This window comes from Micropterus salmoides, unplaced genomic scaffold (assembly GCF_014851395.1).
Source record: "Micropterus salmoides isolate LMB-PRFRI ecotype aquatic unplaced genomic scaffold, ASM1485139v1 Ms_hic_scaffold_20, whole genome shotgun sequence".
Lineage (NCBI taxonomy): Eukaryota > Metazoa > Chordata > Actinopteri > Centrarchiformes > Centrarchidae > Micropterus > Micropterus salmoides.
In genome coordinates, this window is record NW_024041151.1 from 13,915,729 (window position 1) to 13,921,805 (window position 6,077).

Below are 6,077 nucleotides of genomic sequence, written 5' to 3' on the forward strand. Positions count from 1 at the left end.
ATTAAACACACATTTGGAGGGGATTCGAAATGCTTTTTTATCCCAATTCATATAATTTTGGCCGCGGCTGATTTTCCTTTGGCACTTGCTAAAACCTCTTTGGGGGCGCCAAAATTTCTCTATGCAGGAAAAACCCTGAACACATGATTGGCTGATTGGATATTGCATGAATAAGCAGGTGTTCCTTATAGTGATAACTGAAGTTCTTGGTGAGTGGACTGAGTATGTCATACATAACACATGATCACAATCTAAGCTTTACAAAATGTGTACTGAGGAAAAATAAATAAATCAATGGTACAAGATATGGTAACAGTTGAATCTTAATCTTTCTCTATTCTATATTTGCAGGTGTGAGCCACAGCCACTGACATTGAAAGGATGGTAACGCTACCAAGCACACCTCGCTTGATTGTCCAAGGTAATGTTGATGTCGTCTTAATTTTTTTTTATGCATTTCACACCACCAAGTCATGCTTTTGGTACTGATCTAGCGAGTGTCTCTTTGGCTGTGCACACTCATCTGGTAGAACTAAACTTTTGTCCTTCATCCCTAACTTCCTCAAAAACATTATCCCTCCAGCTCTTAATCTCCTCCTGGCTAAATCAAATTTTCTTTCTTTCTAAGAACATTAACTAAGAGCATATACAAATATTTTCATAACTTCCCTTTAAAGAAATTTATTTTATTCTTACCCCAAATTCACACAGGGAAAGCCTGCACCATATTGAGGTGATCTAGTCAATGCTTGTGTTCACACCAGACGTGCCTCAGCGTGTCCCAGAAGCAGCTCTCCACTAGTATGGTCTTCCTATTCTTGATTCCTTTTCATTAGTGCCTGATGAGTATATCTGCATAGATGCTGTCTGCGGAGGGCCTAGTGGTCATGGGACTTCACCAGTACTTCGTCAGTGGTTTGGCTGTTGTTTTTGCCAGCTACTACAATTTAAATTTGAAGTATGCTGAAGGTGCTTCATGCACTCTGGAATTTATCCAAAGGTAAATGTCTACTTTAATATTTTGCTTGAGGGCTTGTTTAAAGTAGTAATGTTTGGGTGTTGTTTGTGAGCAGCCCAGGACCACAGCAGGCAACTGGTAACGTGCCCCCCTGTTACCTCTCAAACGAGAACTGTATTATAGACGTGTACTGTATGTGACATGCACCTATGACAGAATGACAGACGAATTGTTTGCACTTTGCATTTGCCCGATTGGGGGGTAGCACCCTCACCCTATAGCCCCCAGTGCATGCATTACACGCCCCTCTCTGTCAATGGCACAGGCTAGTACCACTCAGGCTACTCTGCCTAGGTAAATCACACACCTGCACTTTGTTGATTGAAGTGTTTGTAATGAAAATGGTTTTCAGTTACTGTTATTTTAAATGATTGGTTTTTATCTGAACCACAGTAATGTCACTTTGTCCAGACAACAGTCACTGCTGTCATACAACAGCAGTGACCCACTGAAAGCTGGGGGGACTGTTTGGGAAATCACCTTTATCATCCTACCTGAATGAAACTAACGGCTTTCCGGTGTTTGTGTTTATAGGTGTTTTGGGGCATCAATCCAGAGATGGGCACAAAATCGAAGAGACAGCGAGGACAAATCAACCAGCAAGTGTGTACACTAATCAGGAAGCTCATTGACTTTAAGTGGATGTCAAAGTAGACAGTGAAAGGCAAAACATGAATACAGCATGAGGTTTACGGTTTTATAAGTGTTTTTAATATTTCAATGTTCTGTTTTTTAATTGATTCATGTTAAACTGGAGGTGAAAAATGTCTTTAAAATTCAATTGTATGTATATTGCGCAAATTTTTTTAAGTGGTACCAAAGCACAAACCGTTTGCAGCTTTAATTATCAGTTAATCTGCTCGATTAATCAATTAACTGATTAGTGTATAAAATGTCAAACATTTTGAGAAATGCTCTTTACAATTTCCCAGTGCCCAAAGTAACATCAATGCAGTAGTTGCACTGTCCTGTAAAGTTTATATAAAACTGCAAAATAAATGTGTAAAATAGATCATGGTTTTGTGTTTATTTGAATTTAATCTATTTTTTCAAATATTTAGGTTATTGATGGGTTTATTGAACAGATATAAATTGTGAAAAGGTCGAATCTACAGTATTGTACAGATTGTAAGTGTAAATTTATGGCACATTTCATTAGTATTACAGTGTTGTATTTCTGCAGCAGCAGCATACTGCTAAATCACAGTACTAGTCATTGACTGTGAAGTTACAATTGAATATATTGAATCTAAAGCAACATACTGCTAAATCACAGTACTCTACTGGCATAAATACTGTGAGATCACAGTATACAGCTGTCATTTCACAACAATGAATTGTAAAATGATACAGTAACATACTGTGAAAGTAATGTAACTAGTTCCCAGTAATTTATTGTAAATTTACATACAGTAACTTACTGTGAAAGTAATGCAACTAGTAGCCAGTAGTTTACTGTAAATCTACAGTCAATTATTTTACTGTGTAAATATGAGTATGAACCTGAAAATGAGTATTCTGTGGCACCTTTAAAGTTTCGTGTTTCACAAAGTGTTTGTAAAAACAGTTCAATTCTGTCAGGGACCTTCCACATACAGAAAGAAGAATAAAGTAAAGAAAGCCCCAATCAATTGATGAAACTCAGTCTGCTGAAAAAAGAGAGTGGAAAACCATGGCACTTGCTGAAATGGCAGCCTGCAGCTGGCAAGAGTGAGGGGGGGGAAGTAGGAGATTTATGGTCATGCTGGCCCAAATGGAAACTCACTCTTGATTGACCACTTCCAATTGAAAGCTGACCTCTAGGTCAACATGGAAAGATTTCATCAGGTACTGGGGTTTCAGCATGTTAGACAAAAGTGAAAAAAAAATGTGTGCAGCCATCCGTCTTGATGGAAATGATCCTGCATTATCATTTCTCTAGAAAAAAAGGACACAGGTTTTCATAAAGGAAACAGTTGGCCTGCAGTGCAATGCATGGGCCTGTCTAAGAGGTGGTTCAATACTACAATACTACAATCTACTACTGTGACAACCCATAAGTTAACCCATGACTTCTAAGTCAAAATAATTTACAGATTAGATTAGTATCATCAAATAAATATATTTCTTGTTTTTTTCAAATGTGTCCAGGTTTCAGAAAGAAAAACAAACACTAGAATATGTTTTGTCTCTGAGTATAGAGAAAGATGCAGAGCAAGAGGGTAACTGAGTCGGACAGAAAAGGAAGATGATGAAAATGCCTCTGTGTGTTTATTGTTGTGCTCGTCCAACATTTGCTCTGCATTTTTTTGCACCAAAGATTTTCCTTCAGTAAATTATTCTCTGGTAACCAAGGACATTGTGTTTACTGATATACTTTAGTCTCCAAATCAATTTTTCTACAAGTCCGTCATCAAAACAACTTAATTGATTTGTCTGTTTGTTTGTCTTCCCCATGATGTTTGCAGCGTTTTCACTTGAAAAGAGGGACAGGCATCGAGCGACAGAGCAATGAGTATCTAATTCATCACTCTCCGCACGACTTGCCTACAGGGCCAGTTTAATTTATTTTCACTTCACCACTTTGAAAACTGTTGGCTCAGGCTATTCTAACATATTCATAAATCTTCTAAGATAGGCTCATGGCTCTTCCAAGATAGGCTGTTGAGGAAACCGGAGAAAGGGAAAAGAGCGAATGCTTGGGTTGGGGATTGAAAGAAGCAAATTAGTTTGCTTTTGTTTTGGTGCTAATTTATGACAGCCATATTGGAGGTGATTGGGTCCTTGCTAGGTAATGGCTTGTGGAGGTTCCAGGGCCTTTTATCTTTCTTTGTCCTGGTTAATATATGTAACCAATTTGCTATTTTCAAGCCCAGGTTTTCTACTGGATATCAAATTACACAAACAATATTCCAATCTTCTGCCTAATATCATGAAAGCCCCTGCTGTTTTGCTATTTAAACATTACCACCAATTCAAGTAAGGGAATCAATGCTAAATACTAACAGGTGGCAGGAAATATTAAAAGAAAATTACAAATGGGACTACTTCATCCCTACCACCTGAAACATACTGTATAGTAAGAGTTTAAGTAAGCAATGAAACCACTGACCATTTAACTACCACGTGCTAATTCCCTCTTTCATTTAATTCTCACCCCTCAATAAGCTTTTTTTTTTACTTCTACGTCCCAGTGGAGGCAGAAAGTGAGAATCCAGCCAAAACCAATATCATCAGGTTTCTACGCTTTAGCTTGCACAGAGGACAAACAAACAAAGAAGAAATAAATGTGGGTGGGGGGGGAAATGTATTGTAATCCCAATTGGCTAGAAAAAGCTAAAGTGTGGATTGATTCAGGCTGAACTTAAAAGAATAAACAAACCAGATGTCTATGTTCCAATGAACCACAGGATCGATGAAAAATGTTAGAGTGTGCTCACATTTATGGCTTTTGCTACATATGCAGAATATGACTTTGGCCCAGGGGATGATTTTTAATATAAAATAGTTTGATAATAATGCTCAAAAATATTACTGTGTGCAAGGTTATTCTGTTGGGTGCCAGCAAAAGACTGGTTTAGGATCAATGAGTTCCTCACTCTGCTCATAACAGATCCTGATGCCTGCTTGTACTGCATCTAGCTGCCAATAAAGATGTGCATTTAGTATGCACTCAGGCACTAAACATGCCAAAATGTAAAACTGAAACCTCCACAGTCATATTAGGCTCGAGCAATGCAAAGTTTCATGTTTAAAAGATCAAAGCTTTGCTAAGTCATGCATGAAATCTAATGTGAAAAAATAGTTCTAGTGCCATCTCTAATTATGATGATTGTTGGGGGGAGGGTGAGAGTGGAAGGTGTTAATTTACCAAACATTATACAAAGCAAAACTGTGGGAGAGAAGAGGATCGAATTTAAGCTTTGATAGGTAGCTCCCTTGATGTCAGAGTCCACTACAGCATTCTAATCTAAATCTAAGTGAAAGCAGAGGGAATATCCAGGGAGTGTCATCTCCGCATTGTGTTATCTGTGGCTCACAGCCCCGGCAGCTCACAAAGAGCGGACCACAGGGGTGAAAAGGAGAGAGAGAGAGAAAAACATTCCCTTTTGAAAATTCTGTTATTTTGGAAAGACTACTCTAAAGTGTCTCCAGGAGAAATTTGACCACTGTAGCTTGCTTCTTTCTTGCATGTTAATTTAAACCAGAATGCTGTCTATTCTAAAGCTATTTCCACCAAAGTGAATCAGTAAAAAATGTTTGGTTACAGGTTTGTAATCATTTTCTTGTGTATATTTTCTAACAAAGTTTTGCACTTATGCCTCAAGGTAGATAAAGTGCTGAGGTTTGGAGTGAAAAAAATAAAAGTGGGAGAGAATATGGCATGATTAAAAGTTTAATTAGAAGAATGAAATGGAGTGGGTTTTCTATTACTGCATCCTTGTTGTAACTTACATGGTGCTGCATACTAATATGATTCCCTTATTTAATTCATAAGCAATTAAAATTGCTGGTCTAAATTAGGTTTTTATAAGTGTATTCATTTCCAAAGGATGGAGAGGGCAGAGCAGCATGATACATAAAGCATAGTTGTTTTACAGTTGGTCACAGATAATCAGAAACTACATAGGGTGTCCAAAATATGGATCACCTGTCTGTACAGTTTAGACTGAGTGGAATTATACTTTAGAGACAGAAAATACCAAGTGGCCAAATGAAGACAAAAAACATGACTAGAGCGGAAAAGTCAGTTAAGGGATAGATAAAGCAACATGGTGAAAAAGTTTCAAAAGAACATTTTAGAAACATAAATTGAGATTTAAAACAGGTGAAAAAGCTAACATAATGTTCTTGACATGGCTTAACTTGGCTCACTAGAAGTGGCTTGAGTACAGTGGGATATCACATGCCATTATGACATATCGACTGAATCACACAAACAGAAAAAGAGATGTGCAACACTGTATGTGATTCTGCAATTACACCCTCGAAAAGTAGAATTCAATATTTGTTCGCACTCACGGTGATTTAGACAGCTGTCTCAAAAATACTTTCTTATCCACCTTAAGACAGCAGAGAA

The 6,077-nt window shown here is 37.7% G+C and overlaps 1 long non-coding RNA gene across 1 annotated transcript; it reads left to right on the forward strand.

Annotated features, from left to right (window-relative positions):
- Positions 1-338: 338 nt before the first annotated feature.
- LOC119914007 lies at positions 339-2,030 on the forward strand. The gene is made up of 2 exons (XR_005446699.1): positions 339-421; positions 1,553-2,030. It is a non-coding gene; the product is annotated as an uncharacterized LOC119914007 (long non-coding RNA).
- Positions 2,031-6,077: the final 4,047 nt, after the last annotated feature.